Here is a 23266-nt window from a genome sequence, read left to right on the forward strand (position 1 = left end):
GAAAGTGTTAAGCCTCTTTAATTGACAGAAATTTAAATAGATTAAATAACTGTAAGGTCTATTGGAAGAGATAATGAAGGTTGGAATCAATGGCAAATGTAAAAAGATTAAGTTCTTGACTGAACCTCTGAAAACTGGGTAATAAAGCAAAGCAATGCAAGCCTTGCCAATAAATTTTTTGTTGGTAGTTTAAGGTATAATGGAAGAGATAATGAAGGTCGGCATCAATCGAAAATGTGAAACTGAAAAGATTAAGGACTGGACTGAACCTTTAAAAAATAGAGTAATAAGGCAAAGCAATGCAAGCCTTGCTAATAAACTTTTTGTTGGTAAACTAAAAGATAACTATTGGTCAGCAAATTTCTGTATGGTGAATATTTAGCAAATTTTGGGGACAGGAGTAGGCACCATCCAGTCTATTATCTATGTGGCAGTTTGAACTTTGAAACAGAAAGCTTTATGTATGAACATCATCCAATGCTCAAATGTACCAAAAAAATAAGCTAATATTTTGCTTACTCCAGCATGGTCCAGGGGCAACATTCCACTACAACATTGCAGCATAAGGTCAATAAGGTCATTGAGCAGAACTACATGCAGGTTGTTGTTACAATCCAAATCAAATTCTTTTAGTAACTGTCATTTTCTCTTAGTAGTTTATATTCTTCTGTTTCTTATCTCTTGCCTCTTCATAGGCAGTCGCCTTTACTTACAAGTTACAAGAACTATTCTCATATTGGCCTCAAGAATACAGAATGCTATTTTATTTTTTTATCAATAGGAGTTAGAGATCAATGTTTAGACCATAGTTGTACAACTCACCAAGTACTCTCAGACTTTTTCCCAAAATGAGTACTCAAAGTAAATTCAAGGGTCAGATGGGATGAGTTTTTGACAAGCGTGCATAGCAAAAAATGGCAAGTACTCACTGAGTTTTTGTGAGTCCAATGGGGAAACTAGTGGTGATGTGATTATGATGCACAAAATGGTTTGGACACAGTTTGGACATGTTGTAAACACTAACGTTTTCCTATTAAACCTCACACAGCAATTGTACATCCTTGAGAGTAAATTTGAAATGCTTTTTAAAGGATTTAAAGGGCAAACTTGAGAAATTTCAGTTTCCAGGTTGGTATTTTTTCATTTTCTTTTTCTTTTTCTTCCAAGCATGTAAGTTGCTTCTAAACATGTTAATTCTATTTTTCCAAGCATGTAAGTTACACCAATTACAATCTTATTTACAATGAATTCAATTTTTGAAAATTTTATTGCTGATTTGTACTAGTTTTTATCTCTTAAATGAAGGGTTTACACTTCCAAGTCAAAAAAAAAAAAAAAATTGGATATATTAATTAATGGCATGCCACATTGCTATTCAATTGCTGTTTAACATTTGTAATGTAAGATTTATATATGAATTTAATTTGATTCTACATATTCAAAAAGTTGTTTTTTTGAAAAAAAATTGACTTTTTTTTGGTATTAAGCATGTTGTAGGTTAGATACGACTGTATTTGGCTCTGAATTAGGCTCAGTATCAGTTACTGGAGCCATATGTTGGAAGCAAAGACCCTACTTGAAAATAAGTTGTAATTGTACCGATAGCAAGGAGTGTGATTTGCACCTTACACATGAACAAGCTTAATAGAGGCATAAATTGCGTCAAATACCATATTGCTGGCATTCCCAACAACGATGCCAAGACATGTGAAAAAGCTAAAGAGGAGGTCAAACAAAAGATGCAAGCACTCCTTGCATTGTTGGATGAGAAGAAACTAGAGAGGGTGAAGACACAAGAAGACATTGTGACAACTATTAATCCTGACATGCAAGGAGAAACAAATAAAGATATGGTAGGAGTTGTAGCCTCTAGTCATGGTCCACAAAAATGAAGCACGTTACCTCATCTAGTTTGAATAGAGTGTAGAGAAGGCCCTTTTCTACCTAAAAACATACTTGGCATAAAAGCTTTGTTGCAAAGTACAAGGTGGAAAAAGGAGATGCACTGGAAAGCAAATAAGGTGCATGCAAGTTTCTAGTTTTACAACCTTTCGTTCAATGTGAAAAAAAAGTCCATATTGGGAGAATTTAGTGATAGCATTGACAATTTTAGGGAAAGGGTACAAAGCACCTTCTCTAAAAGAGTTAAGTGAGAAGTTGCTCCAAAAAGCTGTTGAAGATTGGAAGTTAATTTTGAAAGAACAAAAGAGGTAGTGGCAAAAGTTTGGATGCACTATTCTTTCAATTGGGTGGGGAAATGGGAAGGACCGCACCCTAACCAATTCTTTGGCAACTTCAAATAAGGAGATGGTTTTCTCAAAGTCAATTATGCCACTAACAAAGTAAAAAAAGAAGAAACTTTTGAGTCTAATGTTGGATGAAGTTGTCTTAGAGGTGGGCATACAAAATGTTGTGCAAATTATCAATGACAATACAGCAATGTATGTAGGGGCTAGGAGATTGCTCTAAGAGAGGCATATGTCACTATTTTGGACCCCTTGCATGAAACATCATCTAGACCTTTTTGAGGATACAGGAAAAATTGGTTGAATGAGAACAGTTGCAGAAGATGCACTGAATGTCGCAAAATATTGGGCTCTTAGCTTGATGAGAGATCACACCAAGTGAAAAGAGTTTGTGCAATTGGGTGTCACAAGATTTGCAATTAACTTTTTAATATTTAAAAACATTACTAGTTAGTTGGCATTGTTGAAGTAGATGTTTGTGAGTCAACCATGGCTAGACTCACCATATTCAAAGGAGGTTGATGGAGAGAGGACAGCAAAAACAATTTTTGATGATGTCTTTGTGAAGAGAGCTACAAAAATCATCACGGTAGCCTCAAAATTCAATTTCAATTTCAAATTGAATCCTTTATCTTTAAACTTTAATACATTCATTGTAAATTTGTAACTTTAATTTGGTTGTACTTGTATATGTCAGACCAGTGGTGAGAGTTTTGAGCTTGGTGGATGGGGATCAATATCCAATGGATTACATTTAAGAGGCCATGAATAGGTTCAAAGAGATCATTTGAAACTATTACAAGGGGAATAGAGATAGATTTAAACTGATTTACAAAAATCAACTCCACCAACCAATTTGTAATGTCCCCAATTCAGGACATTAAGATATACGATTAAAATAAATTTCAATTAAAGATTTAAACTGATTACAAACACTAGAGTTATTTCTCTAGCATCTTCATGAGGCACCAATGGGAAACTTAAGACAAATTAACCAAGGCAAAGAATCTATTGACCAGAATAGTGATTGAAGTAGAAGAATAGACAAGAACATGCAGTGATCTTGTATGAGAATAATGTGCAGCATTCAGTCAAGGCATCGATTAAATAATATAAGCGATCATAGCATATACAACAATGACAAGAAGGAAGACAGCAGCAACCTTGAAAATGCCGATATCAAGATTGTAACAAAATCAGTAAACCAGAATGAATAAGACACTGACTAAGAATAAAGACTGTGGTTCTTGTTTAAAGGAATTATCAGAATAGTATACTAGAGTAGAACTAAGTTTAAATCTAAGACGATCTCCATTAAAAGTCTATGCGATCTTATTTAACCACAGACAGAATCAAGACTAACTGCAATCAATAGTAAGGATAACATATATTCCACAGAACAAAAAAAAGTGTTAAGATTAATATATTAAGAATTGCATAACCTTATGATTAGTTAATAAATGTTATATTGTTTTAAAGAGGTGCGATGACCTTTAATGGTCAAAGGGTGCGATGTCTTGCTATTAATAACAATGAAAAGAAATACATATAGGAAGGTGACGGTCTGAATAAACAAAAAGTAATTACATATGGCAAAGAGATGTGACCTGTTATTTGATGTGTCTATTTGAAGGGTGGTGACCATAAGGAGATCACTTCCTTTGGGAAGATATAAGATAATATTATGAATGATGGAAAGTGGGGGAATTTGGGAGGAGAAAATACGTCAGCTATCAAAGGGATAGTGAAAGAGGATAGAACGATGTAAGGGAAGATTTAACATTATTTCAATATAATAACTCAGATCAAGAAAGCTCAAAGAGTCTACAATCTACCAGGTGATTGGTGGTATATCATCACCATTGGCATGGCCAGAGATGCATGAACAAAGCTGATATCTCATTCAGACACAGTCAGATTTTGAAAAAAGCTTATGAGCAGTTCCAAAGGAGATTTGTAGCAGAATTAGAGAAGTCATATAAGCTGCTTTGTATCAGACTTGTGACCATATCTATAGCAGTATCAAAGATGATATTAAGAGCTTCATTGAGAAGAGAACCATGTGGCAGACCTATAGACACTACATAGCATTGAAGATTCAATTAAATGGGAAAACTATAGCATAAGCTATGAAGGATCTATTTTTTTATTTACTCTAATCAGAAGGCCCAGTTGAGTAGCAGCAATTTATAACGTTGAGACATATATTCCAAGTATACAATCAGACGGAATACATAACAGTTTAATGCATGTGGATGGAATACATAACAAAGAACAGCAATGCTATAGATTCAGATAAACACAGTCATAATGTATTAAGTCACACAATGTTTAACAATTGCTAGCCAAGAGAAAGGCTACCATTCCATTCATAATCGTAATAATGGCAAGTTACATCACATGGTATATAAAGGTACCGAGGGGGTGCGAAAGACAACCGTCGCACCCGTAACTACCTACCCTTGGTTACATCACTAAACAAAGTACTTCCTAATTACTTAATTACTTATTATTCCCGTACATACAATATGCCACCAACATCATCCCCCAAAAAAAACAAGGTCGTCTCCTGACGATTGACAACAAAAACGGGAGGATCGAAAGAAAAAACCTCAAGACTGAGAATTGGGCTGAGGAAGCATCCCTGGTGAGGGTGGTGTCGATGCTCGTGGTGTGGCTGCCAGGCGTGCTCTTAACTCGTAGACCTGCTCAGTCCTCAACTTCAGGTCCCTCTCTGCAACCATCTGTCGCTCCATAGTCATCTTCACCATCATCGCGGCTTCCAGGACTTCCTTATCCTTCTTCTCCACCATCTCCAAGGCACTAGCGAGACGGTTCTCCAACATAGCCCTTTCCTCCCGGGCTTCCTCCAACCATGCCCCCAAGGCATCCTTCTCCGACCTCTCCTCTGCCAACTCTGCTTCCAAGGTAGTTCTCTCCGCTACCTGCAAGGCCTTCTCCCAAGCCAACTGCTCCCTGTGCGACTCCTCCATTTGTTGGAGTCGAGGAGCCAATTCCTCCCTCGCCGACATGGCCTCCTGCCGCTGGGTCTCCGTACCCTAAGCAATATGATGTGTCCACCTCAGCTCATAGTATGTCTCACGGAAGACCTGCTCTACCCTCCGCAACAAGGACTGTGTGTTGGTCTCTCCAACCTGCTCCTGGAGACCCCAATCTTCCAGCATCTGCAAGGTCTCTGTAGTAGGCCACCCCCTCGACTCAAAACACTCAGCAAAGTGTGTCGTGCAACCGTTCCTCATAAACCCAAGCAGCTGCTCCAACTGTCCGTCTATCCTGGCATCTCCCTGGGACCGTGCCAAGGCTATAATCCTTCGAGATCCAGCAACCATGTCCACAATAAACTGCTCCAACTCCATGTCACCATCCATTCTCGGAGATGCTGGGACACCTTTCTCCTGGGCATCCTGGTGAGGACTCTGCAGTAGCTCATCATGAGGGGGGCTCTGTACCAACTCCTGCTCATGCCTGGGACTCAGTACCAACTCACGAATGGGTGAGTGGTCTCCCTGCACTACCCGCGAGTTCTCTGGTGAGCTATCTCGTACCAAGTCGACAATCTTGTGGGGGCTCGGCAACTCACGTTGTGGGGAGAGGACAGTCGCTCCAACCGGTGCCATTGGTGCCATCTTATACCAACTCAACCAGGCACTCATATCTGCATGCGAAGGGGTACCACTCCCTCCAGAATGCTTTGATGCTACCGCAGCCGCACTACCAACCATCTCTCCACTCGTCCTTGCCTCCACTGTTGTTGTGGGAATCCCTCCTACCGTTTGAGGCTCTGGTGCTCCTGGTGGGGCCACCAATGTCATGGCCATGCATCCCAGGATCATAATTACTGGTGTCTAGGCCTGCCCAAACCTAAGAACAGGCACCGCCAATACTGTTGCTCCAGGTGGTAGAGTCGGAGGTGCTACCGTGGCACCGGATGATGTCTGCTGCTGGGGCAACTCACTCCATGGAGGTGTGACGGCCGCTCTCCGGGCAACTGCGAGAGGTGTCGTCACGGTCTCCTCCTCCACCTGTTGTCCTCCTCTAACTACCATCTTGAAACTACCCTTTGTGGCCTCTGACGTATCTACGGAGTCCTCTGCACTCGCTTCCTCACTCTGGTCACAAGTCTCAGACTCCGACTCCGGCTCGGACTCCGACACCACCACCCTCCGCTTTCGTTTCTTACCTGTTTGTATGTCTTCGCTCGGTGTCAAGGTATCTAAATAGACCCAATAGAATATAGGCGGTTGTCCAAGGTGTACACGGTCATGTGGTACCAAGTGATGTGTCTGGGGCGGTATCTGAAGACGCACTGCATCCAAAAAGAGTCCAATGGCATGGTACAACATATAGAAAGTTATGTGCTGCAAGGTCATAAATTCCTCCATCCTTTCAGCGAGCACAGATGCCCAGCCATATACCACACCATTGCGGATGCCATTCATCAATACAACCTGCACCATGGCAATGTCCAAAGCCCTACTGGCTCCCATCAAGCGGCTCTTCAACACATCCAAGAGGCACTGGCACTCTCCCTCTCGTAAAAAAGACTTCTTCAGACCTCTTCCCTTGCTTGCATGCTGGAGGCTATCGAGCTCGGCCTATGTGAGGTCGTCCCTACACATCAACTTCAGGAGTTTATCCTTGAAGTCTGGAGATATCTTCTCACCCTTATCTACTTTCTTCCCCTAGGATACCGAAAACCCTCGTGAACTCTGTGGAAGCCAAAGAGACCGTAACCTGGTGGTGCTCATAGTTGAACACCGACTATCGCGTGTGGCTGTCGTATGCACCAACCATAGCCCTCAACACGACCTCGAAATCTTTGATGCAAAATCTGGGCATCTGAATGGCCCAGTGTACTTGTGCCTTTCGCAACTTTACTTTCACGAGATCATCATGCGAGGTCTCGGTCCACCATTTTCTACAATCGGCTCCACTCAAACCCTCAAAATTAATGGTGTCAACAGTCACATCATCTTTCTCTACCATCTAACTCTACACTTTAGGTCGTACCTTTTTGCCCTTGCCTTTGCTGCTGTCAACCATGTCGCCTCTTACTTTGACACCTGAAGGCAAAATCTGAATAGCTTTCTTGTTGGTAGATGGTGACCGCCCAGGAGCAGGTAACTGTCGCAACTGTCTTTTCTAGTTCTTTCCTCCCCTAGGGTCCATTAATTAATCTCTCTTTTGTCATCTATGCAATGAAATATACTCCTGCCTCTTTATGTGTCGGCGATAAACGGTGAGCATCGGTGTCGGCGATAAACGGTGAGCTTCAGCGGCTTTAGGTGTCGAGCTCAGTCGCGTCAGCCAGTAACCCAAGCGGGGACACGTGAAAGTGAAGGGGCAAGGCAGTTAACACCGGTGATAGGATCTCCGTCCACCCGCCACCCCGACCACCCGCCACCCTGACCATACGCAAGTTGACGACTGTTTAGTCCTTAATGTGAGGTTGGTAAACTCATGGATAAAACAGAGATATCCCGCACGTACCAACAATTCATGTAGCAAAACATTAATGTATATCAAAGCATGAATAACAGTAACAAAACAACTATGACAGAATAATGATATCCTTATTGAATTCTCCAAATATGCTAGTATAATACCATCCTTGCCAAGGTTCCATCTTAACCATATATAGACTCGACGGTTGGCCAAGTTGCCAACCGTCACTAACTACCAACTACCCCACGGGAACCTCTTGGCGACTCAACATAAACATAAACATAAACACTCGTCCCAGCTACAACTAACATGTGCTATTGACCCCTAACATCAGCCCCCCCCAAAAGCAGTCGTCCTCCAAATGACTAAGACAATAGGAGCTGGAATACAAAACAAAAGACTAGGACTGAGAAGGGGGAGATGTCCCTATAGTAGTCGAAGAAGAAGGTGGTTGCCCTATGTGGAGTCTGAGGTTCTTCTCTGCCAACAGCTGTCGTTCTAATGCCTTCTTCACCATGTGTGCGGCCTCCAACAGTTGTCTTTTTGCTCCATTTGTAAGGTAAGCTCGGCCACTTTTGCTGCCAGTACTTGCACCTCCTTCTTCTGCATGTTGCGACGGGCCTCATAAGTAGTCACCTTCGTCTCTAGCTCAGCCCTCAAGTTCTTCTCTACTGTGGCTAGTTGCGCACGCTTTTCCCCTTCCTTCTCCAGTTTTGCCACATACAGTCACTAAGCCTGCTGCTCTATCTGACTCTGTCGCATCTGTAGGTACACATCCCGGAAGGATCCTTCCATACAGCGCAAGGTGGCACCCAAGGTGCCCACGCCTTATACGAGTCGCATCCACGTCCATTCCTGTACCATCTTCAGTGTACTACTATCTGGCCACCCTTGCTGCTTGAAGTGGCGTGCGAACTCATCTACACATCCAGAAGTCATGAAGTGGCATAGTCTCTCAGCATCAGCGGAGTTGTCAGCATCCATCTGCCCAGTCAATTGTGCCATTCCCCGTGCTACATCTGAAATCCCCTGCAGCTCCCCAAAGAACCGCTGGAGCGAGCCTGCTGGATCGCTAGGGTCTAGTGGAGTGACGTGGAGTCCTGCCAGTAGTCCTTTCGGCCTTCTTTCCCCACCACTGATGATCTTCGGACTCTGCTCACCACTTCCTGTTGCTCTATTCCTCTTCTCAACAGACATATCCTCATCCTAGTTTGTGATAGGGGTAGTCCTGTCCTGTTTCTGGTTCAGCCCAACAGCCATGGCGTGTGGTGATGGCGAGGGCGAAGGATGAGGTGTGAGTGCAAACTGCCCCAGCCTCCCGTCCAGCGAGGCATCTATATCTTCATCCGTCAGTGTCTCCAGTACTGCCAACTCCTCCAAACTATCTCCCATCATCGGCCATCCCCTGACTCATCTTTCTCCACTGGTACCCTACTAGTATCTGTCGTACTAGTATCTGTTGGTATCGTACTAGTATATGTTGGTATCGTACTAGTACTAGATGGTATCATACTAGTACCTGTTGCGCCAGTACCTGAACCTGTCGTACTAGTACCAATTCCCTATATCACCACCTCTTCTTCCCCTGGCGTGGGGCTATGTTGTACGGCCTCCTCTGCCATCGTTCGGTCTGCCATACTAGTACGGTCCACAACTGGTACCATTTGCGACTCAAGTAAAGCTAAACTTATCTGCGACATTGACACCCGCCGTTGCGCCGGTAGTTGTCCTTCATTGATTTTTTCAGAACAGCACTCCTTCTGGTCGGACGTCTCCGACCAGACTGGCTACTGTAAGAGCATCCTGTGGTACCAAGCGTGTCGAAGAGGATAATTTTGAGGGTGTAAATTTCACCTGCGTTCTCTTCCACTGTGCCCATAGCCCTCCATGCTGCTCTTCCTCTTCCTCCTCTTCCTGTTGTTGAGATTCCGCTTCCCCTTCATCCTCTCCTGCTGTGTGTGGTGCCATACGAAACCCCTCATCGCCATTTACCTGCTCCTCAGTCTCTTCGGCCTCTTCCTCAGAGTCTTCGGTACTACTGTTATCTTCAACCTCCACAGACATGTCCAGCTTCCTCCTCTTTGTTGGTTGCGCGGTGTCCCCAAGCGTGTCCAGATGGGCATAATAGTACATGGTCGGCTTGTTAGGTTCCACCCTTCCGCGCGGTTCAAAAGTCCCCCACATTTTTGGTGGTACATGCAGGCGTACGGCATCCAAAAATAGGCTGATGGCGTGGTGGCACATGTAAAATGTCTTGTGTTCTAGCTTGAGGAAATCATGAATTCTTTCCGCCAAAAGTTGCCCCCAGTTGTACACTTTGCCACACTTAATCCCATTCATTAACCCTATCATGAATTCATTAAGTCCATCAACATTCTCCATTCTCCTAGTGCAATAAACGCACGCTTCAACCCCCTACAAACCAGACGCTTTTCCATTGCTCCTCTGTGAGGTCATCTCTGCATACCAAATCCAACAACCATTTCTTCTTTTCCTTGGTGAGCTTCTTGGTTGGTTTCGCTGTAGATGCCCCCTTCTCGGTTATGCCAAATACCCTCTTGAAATCTTTTGGTTTGAATGAAACTCGTACCGTGCAGCCCTGGAACTGAATGATGGAAGCCCTTTCCTAGCGGTTGTATCCGGATACCATAGTCCATAGCACCAACTCGAAATCCTTAATGTTGAATGTCGGCATCTGGATGGCATGGTCTACCTGAGCTTTTCTGAGGGAGTCCTTTATCACATGGTCAGGGGAAGTTTCCTCCCACCAGGTACGGCATTCGCTGCCAGTCACACTCTCAAAGGCTATATTCTCCGCCATAATTCCCTCTAATTCTTCTGCACTTTTGGCTCGATTTTGGCCTTCTTGCTACCGTTGGATGGATCTGTAGCTGTCATGGTTGCACTGCAACTGCTTTGCCCTGTTTTCCTGTCTTTGTCCCGTCCTTGACCGTTATTATAACGGTCTGCCAGTGTGACTTGCCAATTGGTACGAACCATTAGACCAACTACTACTTCTACACTGTACCGATTGGCCCATATACTTCCTTCCCCTGACCTTACAACTTTTTTCATGCACGCCAATTGTGCATCCAAATCCGTACGGATGGCACAAAATTCCTCCTGTAGCGTTGCCTACTACGTATGGAATACCATACGTATTACACTGCAACCTTCTTCCAATTTCGTACGGTGGTCGTACAGTGTCCAGTCTCCTCCGTATGGTGTCCTTTTTCCCTATCTTTCGTACCTCCCTTGTTCGTACGGTCACTGCCCTTTTTATGTTGGCAACCCATATGAAATGTGTACGGAATTCCAGTGCACGAGATATGGCTGTCTTTTCCGTACGGCCCCTCCTTTCCGTACGGTTTCTCCTGATGGAGTGTGCTCGTGTGCCATACGACTTTACCGTACGGTTTCGCCTCCAGGTGTGTTCTTGGGACTGTACGGCTTCTCCCGAGTTAATGAACCTTGTACGGTTTTATCGTACGTTGTGCAAAGGTCGTCGTACGGCTCACTTGCAATGTCGTACGGCTTGCTTCGTATGGTCTGTGATGCCTCCGTACGTGTAATTCGTACATCGTACAGATTCCCCTCCCTTGCTGCACCTTCTTTTGGACTTGCTTCCTCTCTCATGGTCCTTCTGCTGTCACCAGTACAATCTTGCCTATGTGTTGTATAGAAATGAACTTCTAGGGGGTTTTTATAATCATTCGCTCTTTTCAGGGTTAGGGTTAGGCTCAAATACTTTATTAATTTTTACAAAATAATTGCCCTTTTATCAGTAGTATTTTTTCCTTACTTTTGCCTGGCACTTTAATTTTTTAATACTTGTTGACCCTGGCCTTTTTCTCCTTTCCATATATTTCCCTTCCCCAACTTTTAATACCCCCTTTCTTAGCAATTGTTTTAATTCTTTTATTTGATAGTACTTTTTAAATGTAATTCTTCGTACCTTTAGTTTACCAAGGTATCCATGGGTTAGGTTGTGTCGTTCAGATGGCCCTTTGGGGTCCACAGGGCAATTTATTGCTTCTACCAATGCTGCTAAATGATCTTTCCGCCACCTTAGTTTTCTCCTCGTTGTTCAGGTAATATATTTCTTTCTTGCTCTTCCCTTGCCACTCGTCCCGGCTTCCTTCCACCTTTTATTTGACCCTTGGTTGGCATCCTTGTCTCCTCTGCTCCTCTTCCTTCTTGAGGGGTCATTCTGGATCTTCAACTTCATCTCTGAATCATGCAACCACATACAGACGTGCGGCAACCTCCTACAGCATTCTTGTGCACAACACGACCCAACGTACTCCAGGTCCCATATCTTGTCAACTAACAGAGCGGGTCCCATCCCCTTATATCGGTCGTCAATGTAGCGACCTCCGTACTGTTGGTACCATTTTACTCTCTCTCCGTCAACCTCTAGTGGTCCCGTGGGGTTAGGGATTACCTGTTATAATGAGTTAGGTCTGGCTTCCGCTTCCCCCAGCTGGGAGGCAATGATGAATAAGTCTTCTGTTTTCAGCACCATTTTTAAACAGGGACCTAGGGTTGCCCCGTACTCCCATAAGTCAAGCTCTGCCTCCAGGTCTACAAGTTCCTTCTCTTTATTTGCACTCTCGGCCTTCCTTCGGGCTTCAATCTCTTCATCGATATCGTATGCTACATACCCTACTCGAAGGCCTTCATATGGGGCCCGCTTCTTCCAATGTCCTAAAACCCACACCCATACAGTTGGCTCCCCAAAATACGCATTTGTGAGGCGCTTGTGGTTCCTGAGAACCGCAACACCTTCCACCTGCTTTGGCACAAGCCGCTCTTCTATGGTTGCAAAAGGCTTTGCCCACTCTTCATCTCTTCGGTAGGGTTCAGCTTTTACCACCGGGTCTTCGTCAACTTCCTTGCTCTGGCCAATGGTCCAATGCCCTTTGGTAGCGTATCCCAGCATGTTAATCTCGATCATCGGTTTGTTCTGTTCTTTGTAGATTTTCAGCTTTGAACCATTCACTGGGTCCCTAATTGGATTGTTATCCAGAGTAGATAGCTTCACCGCCCCGTTCTTGCCGACCTCTCTGATCTTATAGGGTCCAAGCCAACGAACTTTAAACTTCCCCCGTCGGAGTTCATTCCAGCCGTTATACTTCAGATGCAACTACCCTGGCCGGAAGTTGGCCCGCTATAGGTGCTTGTCATGCCAGCACTTCCGTCGTCGTTGCACTACCTCCGTTGCCCATTGTGCCATTATTCTTCATTCATCCAGTTTCATCAGGCTGCCAAGCCTTGCACTCAAGCTTTCTTCATCACTGAGTCTATTATCCACCACCACCCGGAGGCTAGATACGATGTACTCGATCGGTACCACTGCCTCCTGCCCGTACATGAGCTGAAACGAGGTATGCCCTGTGGTGACCTTGTAGGTTGTGCGGTAAGCCCACAGTACGATTGGTAGCCTTTCCTCCCAGTCTTCTTGCTCCACCCCACACGATTTGTAAATTATTGACACGAACACCTTGTTCGTTGCTTTTGCCTGTCCGTTAGCTCGAGGGTAGTACGGACTAGAGAGATTGTGAAAGATTTTGAACTCTATGGTCATCATATGGATTACTTGGTTGACAAAGTGCACTCCCCTGTCACTGGTGATTTGAAGGGGTATCCCATACCTTGTGACAATCTGTTCATACAAGAACCGTGTCGTACTCGAAGTCGTATTATCTGGCAAGGCTCTCGCTTCTTCCCACTTGGTGAGGTATTTCGTAGCTACTACAATATATTTGCACATGTGCATGCTACTCGGCTTCATGGGTCCTACAAAGTCCAGACCCCATCGTTCGAATAGCTCCTGTGGCTGCGAGGGGAAGAGGGGCATGAAGTCCCACTTGAGTGGTTTTCCTGCACATTGGCAAGTGTCGCACCCAACCACCCACTCTCGGGCGTCAATGTGTAGAGTTGGCCACCACAGACTGGCCAGAAGTACTTTCCTGGTAGTTGCATCTGGTCCCATATGTCCGCCTACTAACCCGTCATGTGCTTCCTTCAACACACTGGCGATTTCTTCCTCCATAACACATCTCCTCAGGATTTGGTCGGGGCCCATCTTATATAACAGGCCATTGATTAGCTGGAAAGTCTTACTCTTCAGTGCCATCTTTCGTCGATCCCCTGGGGCCATCTCCTTTGGGAATGTGGAAGTGGAGAAGTACTGGCCGATCTTCGCATACCATGATGGTAGTACTACAATCAAGAATAAGTGTGCATCTAGGAAGTCCTCGTTCACCCATTCGGTCGGTTCTGCTGATCTGATCCTTGATAGATGGTCAGCTATCACATGGGACTTGCCTGGTCGTACAATAATGATGAAGGTTAACTCTTGCAAGAGTGGTAGCCATCTACTCACCCGACCCTGAATAATTGGTTTATTTACCAAAAACATTAGTGCTTGATGGTCCACGTAAAACGTGAACGGAGTAGCCAACAGGTAGTGGCGAAACTTTTGTACCGCATACACCATCCCGAGTGCCTCACTCTCCGTTGTACTGTAGTTTCGTTCAGCCCTTGACAAAAGTCGGTTGGCGAAGAGAACAGAATGGTCCAGTCCCTGCGTCCCTACTTGTGCGAGGGTGGCACCAATCACGAAGTTGGAGGCATCGATGTGTACGTGAAACTCCTTATTCCAATCCGGGTACACCAGTATTGGTGCACTTACCGGCCAATCTTTCAATTCCTTGAAGGCTTCTTCCTGCTCCGTACCCCATACAAACGACTCTCCCTTCCTTGTTAGCTTATCGAGGCACCAGGAGACTTGCACAAAGCCTTTGATAAATCTCCGGTAGTAGCCAACATGGGCCAAGAATGACTTCACCCCTGTCACATTCGTTGGATTCTCCATGTTGACAATCACTCCTATCTTATCTGGGTCTATCTTCAGACCTTCTTTACAAACAATGTGGCCAAGAAGCTTCCCTTGCAGTACCATAAACCTGCACTTCCTTGGGTTAAGAGCTAGCCTAGCCTTCTGGCATCTTGTTGATGTGTATTTTGTACAGAACCAAACACAGAATAAAATACCTAAAGGTACCTTATCCTCTCTTGAATAAAGCTCCCGAATGCTGAAGATATCGCAGAAGGATCAGTCGAGGCAACTCCGAGGTTCTTGTATGTAGGTTCTCTACTCGTGGATAAGCTCTTTGTGGTATGATGTGATTTTGCTGGAATCACAAGGGGACTTACACTTGATGACTGAACGTCTGATTCGCTTTGAATATTACTGGAACATAGGATTTCTCTAGTCTAGATTTTGAAAAAAAAAGGAAAAGGATGAGGGCGAGGAAAGGATCTAATTCTGACACTAAGAATGTAGGAGCAATGAATAACCTTTGATGAAATTCTAACTAAGTCTTGTTTTGATGACATCTCAGGACAATCTCCACAAGGTTAGTGCGATCTTTGGAGGAAAGCTTTATGATGTTCATATCATCACTACAGGCATAGACACCATCTGGCTGATGCATATCAGTGAAGAAGTGACAATTGAAGTTAAGCTTAAGCTGAATGATTCCAGTTGACTACACAAGGCAAGTTTGCAATCAACAAACTACTAGTAGTATGGATAAACAAATTTCACCATCAATCAAACAAATTTCTTCCATTCATCTAATAACATGAAATCAAATCTGAGAAGTATAAAGACCATGCAAATTGTTGAATCGACCCATAGATTTCACCATTTCTTCAATGAAGTTTACAAGTCTTTCACAACAACATCTTGGCAACAATCTTTGCCTTCTCTTTCTATTCTACTCTAATTCCTATACTATTAACTGACTTATTCACTATTTCTAACTATTCACCTTCTAACTCCTGACTAACTATCAGCCTTTACAAATGAGGAGCCAGGGCTTATATAGCGCCCTCAATACAAATCGATGGCTCAGATCAACTTAAAATCAATGGCCGAGATCTTACAATAAAAACCCTAATTAGGGTTTGTTACAACAAACTCAATTCTGGCCAATGAAACAATTGTATTGTTTGGACACATGTCTTCTCTGGAATATTCGACCAATAGAGAACTAGGGTAGGTACATCGAAGTTTGTGCCATCTCCAATGAGTCAGGTACATTGAATCTGGACATGCTGAGGTGGACCAATCCGACTGGAGGAGTGATGACTGGGATGCCACCTTGTCTGACACTTGTAACTTGGTGGATGCTCAATTTGATGATGCTGAGAAGCTAACTTTAATTAACTCTTCTGGAACTGTCTGCTTCTTCAACGAACCCTTGCTTTAACCTCCTTTGTCTTCAATGTGCAGGATGGATGGTGTACCTTTCCTTGGAACGCTAGACTGAAAGATGTCATCCTTGATGATGCTAGTCTGGAGAAGGTCGTCCCTAATGATGCTAGACTGGAGAAGGTCGTCCTTGTTGATGCTGGACTGGAGAAGGCCGTCCTTGTTGATGCTGGACTAGAGAAGGTCGTCCTTGTTGATGCTGTACTGGAGAAGGCCATCCTTGTCTTGGCTTGATCTTCTTTCATCTGCAAAAACAAATCAAAAGATGATTAAGGACATAATAAATTCATTTCAACATAGTATTTTACACCTTAAGTCATCAACAAAAGATATTAAATGGAGCTTGCTCAAGATTTCCCAGGGACAGGCCCTATAAGAATTTCGCCCTGGACCCTCTGGAAGGGTCAGGAGCGAAATTCCAATTTTAGCTTAAAATATGCATCTTTGATGGTCAAGAGTCTATCCAAGGCAATCCAAATGGTATCTCTCACCCTTGTTTAGGCTTGACCTCACTCAAATCTTGAGGAAAAAGGTGGTTTTAGGGTTTTTCGCTCTGGACCCTTTGGAAGGGTCAGGAGCAAATTTTTTGTTTGTAGCTCACTTCTCCATCATTTCAACTTCAAATCACTTCACAAGGCAAGGAAACACTTCTCTTCTCTCATCCAACCTAAGTTTGATTTGATTTTGCAAGGAGAAAAAGGTGATTGAAGGATTTTCGCACTGGACCCTTTGGAAGGGTCAAGAGCGAATTTCTTCCTTTAGCCCAAATCATCATTTCTGGAGACAACAATCGACTCAAGGGCAATCTCAAGGGCATCTTTCACCTTGGCCTAGGCATGGTTTAGCATAAATTTGAAAGGAATATGTAAATTTTAGGATTTTCGCTCTAGACTCTTTGGAAGGGTCGGGAACGAAAATATTGTTTTTGGGTTATTTCCTCATCCTTTCAACTTCAAATCACCTCCAAGACTTAGAACACCTTGCCTCACTCCTCTCTAGGCCATAAAAATCAAAATTTTACCTTGCCTTGCAAAGAAAATAGGTGGAATTGGGATTTTCGCTCTGGACCCTTTGGAAGGGTCAGGAGCAAAAATCTTGACTTGAGCTTACTCCTTCATCATTTGTCCTCAATCAACTTCAACAGGGCAAGAACACCTCTCCTCGCACCCATCCAAGCCATGAAAACCTAACATTTGACTAGACTTGCAAGGAAAATAGGTGGTTTTAAGATTTTCGCTCTCGACCCTTTGGAAGGGTCAGGAGCGAAAATCACTTTTTTGGCTCAATTCCTTCAAGTTTGATAATCATTGCTAAGTCAAAGTCATTCCTGAGGACCTCTCCCATCAAAACTCGCCCTAATCAGCACTTGGCTTGGCACAAAATTGGGAAAAAAGGTGATTTAGAGAAAATTCGCTCTGGACCCTTTGGAAGTGTCAGGAGCGAATTTCTTAATTTAGGCTTATTCCTCCATCATTTCAAGTTGCATTCACCTCAAAAGGCTAGAAAACACTTCTCCTCTCACATCCAACCCAAGTTTCACTTGATTTTGCAAGGGAAAATAGGTGTTTGAAGAATTTTTGCCCTGGACCCTTTGGAAGGGTCTGGAGCGATTTTCATCATTTGGCTCAATTCCTTCAAACTTGATAATTATTGACCATTCAAGGACATGCCTAAAGACACCTATAATCTTGACCCACACTAGACTTGGCATAAATTTGAGGGAAAAGATAAGTTTTGAGAAAATTCGCTCTGGACCCTTTGGAAGGGTCAGGAGCGAAAATCTCATTCTTGACCAAAAATCATCATTCTTTCAACTTGAAACTTCATTGCAAGGTAGAATCTCACCTTTCTTTGCCCTAGGAACAAGGTTTTAAGCCTAAGAAAGGTCAAAAAGTAGGCTTGTAAGGAATTTCGCCCTGGACCCTTTGGAAGGGTCAGGAGCGAAAATTCCTTTCTTGGCTAAAACCCTCATTCCTCAATGCTATCAAACACTCTCAAAGGCAAGATCATGTCCATTTTCCCTTTCAACATGCTTTCGACATCACAATTTGGTCAAATAGGGAAGGAAATGAGGTCTAGGAGGATTTTCGCTCTGGACCCTTTGGAAGGGTCAGGAGCGAAAATCTCATTCTTGGCTTGATTCTTCATTTCTCCAACTCAAAATCACCTCAAGAGGCAACTAAACATCATTCTTCACCCAAGGGATAAGGTCTTAAGCCAAAACAAGGTCAAAAGAATAGGCTTGCAAGGAATTTTGTGCCGGACCCTTTGAAAGGGTCAAGAGCAAAATTCATCTTTTGGGCTAAAATCCTTCATCTTTCAATCTTGACAAGGCTAGAACATTCAAAAAATACCTTCAAACATGCCTTAGGAACTAGAAATTTGGCCTTGATAAGTGAGAATTTGAGGTCTTCAAGGATTTTCGCTCTGGACCCTTTGGAAGGGTCAGGAGCGAAATCCCTATTCTTGGCCAAAATCCTGACTTCATTTTCACATTTCTTCATTGAAACAAGCATTTGTACCTTCATTCAAGCCTGGGAATGTGTTAGTTCTAGGTTTTAGTCAAAGTAGAATGTCTTATGGAGAATTTCGCTCTGGACCCTTTGGAAGGGTCAGGAGCGAAATTCGCTTTGGACCCTTTGGAAGGGTCAGGAGCGAAATTCGACATTTTGGACTCTTCGTCAGGGTCATTTTATGGAATATAACATTTGACATTTCCTTATATCTTTCTTCTTTCTTATACTTTAAGTTATATTCCATATATACTTCCAGGATGTTTGAGAGTGGTTTCGGACCTCCAGGAGTTATATTGCAAAATCTAGTTTTTGGAGGATTCTTCAATTTTCCAGACTTAGTCAAATTTCAGGATCAAGAAGACATTCCAGACTTAGCCAAATTTCAGGATCAGGACGACATTCCAGACTTAGCCAAATTTCAGGGCATTTGAAGATCAGGATGACATTCTAGACTTCATCACTCACCAACTTGACCTAGCTCGGACCTTCAAGAATGATACTCACTCACCAAGCAAGACACAATTAGCAACAAGAGCAAAACCAGGCCCTACGGAAGACTTTCAAAGAAACCCTAATTCTGGGGCCCCAAAAACTCACCTCGGCTCAAGTAGAGCCTGCCATCCTAGTGATCCCCCTGGCGACACTCGAAAAGCAAAGGCTAACAGACAAAACACTAAAACCTAGAAAGCAAAACCCCACAAAGCAAAAAAAGTAGGGGTCCCCATTTGCAATGGGGCAATGTGTGAATACGTCACAACACATCTCTCCATACATTCTCCGAGTGCTTTTAGATGGGTGTCCTGATCACTGAAAATCGAATAGTCATCCAAGAATGCCCTGAAATTTCCTACGGACATTTTGTCAAAAATGTGTAAAATTATTCTCTGGAAGGTTGTCGGTGCATTACATAGCCTGAAGGGCATGTCATTGTAGGCGTACACCCCCTCTTCTACCATGAATGTGGTCTTTAGCTTATCTTCTTCCGCAATACTTATCTGATTGTATCTTGAGAACCCATCCAGAAATGTTTATATCTCATGCCTAGCTACTTCTTCCAGAATGATGTCAGTGAATGGGATTGGGAATGGATCTTTGATTGTTACTGCGTTTAGGTACCTAAAGTCCACACATATCCTTATCTGATTGGCTTCTTTCTTGAGAGAAATGACTATTGGGGAAACCCAGTCACTTGTTTCCACTTTGAATATGATCCCAGCTTCCAACATTTTGTTGATTTCCTCATTCACCTTGGCCATGTAGTTCTTGTTCATCCTGTACGGTCTTCTCCGTACGGGTTGGGCTCCTGGTACGAGGGATATGCGATGTACGCACAATTCCGGTGGTACCCCCTTCAAGTCCTTGTAGGTCCAGGCAAAGACATCCTTGTATTCTAGAAATATCCTGAAAGCCGCCGCCTTCAGTACGGGGTTCAAGTCATCTCCTATGAGTATCACCTACGGGTCCTCGTCCTTGCCTAGATTGACTTTTTTCACATCCCTTTCCTCGTACTTGATGGGTTTGTCTCGTCCAAACTAGTGGGCTGGTGTGTCATCCACCCGTGCCATTCCCTCCTGGTACCTACCATACTCCAAGGGACATGATTGTTCTTCCATACCATTACTTGATTCCTCGATCTCGCATATTTGCAGCATGTGGCACTCCAAGTGGAAGACCTCGTAGTCTTCCATCTGCCAATGGAAGAGTCCAGCCAACGAACTAGTTCCATCTTCATAGCATCTGTACAATTCGAGTACTCCTTCTTCGTTGGGTTCCTTCCCTCCTTTGTCTCCTTCGAAACCCCACTCCCATCTATTTGAGTCATCCGAGTCGAAGTTGGACGACGAGAGCTCTTCACTGACTAACTGATTCCTTAGGTCAATCACATACTTATGACCTTCACTCTCGATTGAGAGTGTATTCTTCTTCCAGTTATGATTGGCTCTCGCCATGATCAGCCATCCCCTTCCCAGGAGGGCGTCGTACGCTTTTCTTTCTAGTGGGATGACTACGAAGTCCAAAAGGAATTGTTGGGTCCCGATCACCACCTTTTGTGCCATGAGGGTCCCGAGGGGTTTGATGTCGTGTTGATCCGGACCGACGAGATGGAATGTTGGTGGCCAGAGAGTAGGCTTGCCAAGACCTCGCCAAGTCTCTTCCGGTAGCACGTTGACTCCGGACCCGCCATCCACAATGGTGTTTGTGAGAATCTGTCCTAATATGTCCATCTCCACCACGGCAGGTTTTCATCCAATGCTTACCGTGAGCAGCATAGGGTCCATGGCATCCATGCCAGGTTCCTTCACCGGAGCCGTACTATGTGGTTTTGTCATCGTCCGGTGTTCTTGGCTGACAGTAGTGTCACCGGCTGCATTTGTCAGGGCCATACTCAACTGTGACTTTAGGTGTCGAGCTCGGTCGCGTCAGCCAGTAACCCAAGCGAGGACACGTGAAAGTGAAGGGACAAGACAGTTAACACCGGCGATAGGATCTCCGACCACCCACCACCCCGACCGCACGCGGATTGGCGTCCACGACCACCCGCCACCCCGACCACACGCGTGTTGACGTCCACAACCACTCGTCGAGATTCGATCTCCACTTGCTGTCAATTACTGGTGTAATAAGCTGCTTTCTTCGACAATAAGGGTCCACGAAGAAGGTCCTTATTGCCCTTATTGATAGTAGGGGTGGGGGCGGCAAGAATTTTTCACTGAACACCGATAAATGTTTGATTGTAATTGGTGGTATAAAGAAATCATATAGGCCCGACGTCCCTCTTTCACTCTCCTTTATATGCCACGACCCGCCTTTTATGTGCCTCCATCGTGCGGTGAAGGTCACCTCACGGGAACGAAAGCGGCTCCACCGTACGGTGATCACCACCGCACGGGAGTGAACAGCTCCACCGTGCAGTGATTACCACCATACAGGAGCGAAGGCTCCACCGTACGGTGGTCTCTTTTTTTTTTTTTTAATGAAATTTTTAATTGTCCTAACCATGTGCACTGGAGTTTCCAACTTTCCCTGGGTCGTTCCTGTACCTTCTCTCATGATATGGTTTTAACTTCGACCCGTTGACGCTTTCTAGAACTTCCCGTCCATCCAGTGTCCACAATTTAATTGACCCATTCTCAACCACTTCTCCGACTTTATACGGCCCTACCCACCTTACCTTGAATTTGTCGGGTTTAATCTCGTTGCGCCCATTGTACTTCAACACCAGTTGTTCCAGGGTGAGCCTCACTCGCTTCAAGTGTTTGTCATGCCACATTTTCCTCCGTTGTTGCGCTACTTCGGTAGCCCATTGAGCCATCATCCTTTTCTCGTCCAATTTGTTCAAGACATATAACCTTTCTCTTAAACTATCCATATCTCCGAGTCTATTTTCAATGGCGATGCGAAGACTTGGCACCATGAACTCAGCTAGTACAACAGTTTCCTACCCGTACATGGGTTGAATTGGCGTCTGACCTGTAGTCACCTTGTAGGTGGTGCAGTAGGCCCACAAAACAAAGGGTAACTTTTCTTCCCAATCTTCTCCCTCGACACCGCACGACATAGATAACTCCAACTAGAATCTTGTTGGTAGCCTCGGCTTGGCCATTGGCTCATGGGTGATAAGGGCTGGACAACGAGTGAAAAATTTTGAATTCAGTCATGAGTAATTTGATGACATGGTTCATAAAGTGTCCACCCCTATCACTGGTCAACTGGATGCAGATGTCATATCGCGTGATTATCTGTTCATAAATGAATTTTGTGGTACTCAAGACCGAGTTGTCAGGTAAGGCCCGCGCTTCTACCCATTTAGTTAAAATTAATACTTCGTGGCTACCACAATGTAGCAGCACCTCCTATTCATAAATGAATTTTGCAGTACTCAAGGCCGAGTTGTCAAGTTAGGCCCGCGCTTCTACCCATTTAGTTATATACTTTGTGGCTACCACAAAGTAGCGGCACCTCCTGGAACGGCTGGCCTTGAGTGGCCCAATAAAATCCAGCCCCCAGCGAAATTCCTCTTCAATGGCTTCCCGACTCTCTAACACATGTCGCAACCCACTACCCATTCTCTGGCGTCATTATACAATGTGGGCCACCATAGACCTGCAAGTAGCACCTTTCATGCGGTAGTGTCGGGTCCCATATGGCCTCCCGTGGAGCTCTCATGTGCCTCCCTCAGAACGCTTGGCACCTCTTCCTCCATTACACACCGACACAGCACATGGTCGGGCCCCATTTTGTACAGCAATCCATTAATTAATTGGAATGTACGGCTTCTCAACACGAGTTTCCTCCTTTCCCAAGGTGGCATACCTTGCGAGAACACGGAGGTGGAGAGATATTCCCCGATAGCAGTATACCATGATGGCAATTCTGCGATTTGGAATAGGTGAGCATCCGGAAATTCATCATTAACCCCCTCTAGCAGCTCTCCCGACCTTATCCTTGATAGTTGATCAGCTATCACATGGCCTTTTCTGGGTCGCACAATGATAGTGAATGTAAACTCCTGCAACAGGAGTAACCATCTGTTGATCCTTCCTTGAATAATTGTTTTATTGACCAGATACATAAGTGCCTGGTGGTCCACGTAAAACGTGAATGGCGTCGCCAGAAGGTAATGCCTGAACTTCTGCACGGCATATACCATCCCTAGGGCCTCTCGCTCTGTTGTGCTGTAATTCTTTTCAGCCTTAGACAATAATCTACTCGCAAAATAGATTGGATGGTTCAGTCCATGGTCACCCACCTAA

The 23266-nt window shown here is 44.3% G+C and overlaps 1 protein-coding gene across 3 annotated transcripts in view; it reads right to left on the bottom strand.

Moving 5' to 3' along the window:
• LOC131044330 (chromatin structure-remodeling complex protein BSH) overlaps positions 1-23266 on the bottom strand; it is a 183138-nt gene that overhangs the window by 65225 nt on the left and 94647 nt on the right. The gene's annotated exons all lie outside the window — the stretch shown is intronic.

The sequence above is a fragment of the Cryptomeria japonica genome, chromosome 6, assembly GCF_030272615.1.
Source record: "Cryptomeria japonica chromosome 6, Sugi_1.0, whole genome shotgun sequence".
Classification (NCBI taxonomy): Eukaryota; Viridiplantae; Streptophyta; class Pinopsida; order Cupressales; family Cupressaceae; genus Cryptomeria; species Cryptomeria japonica.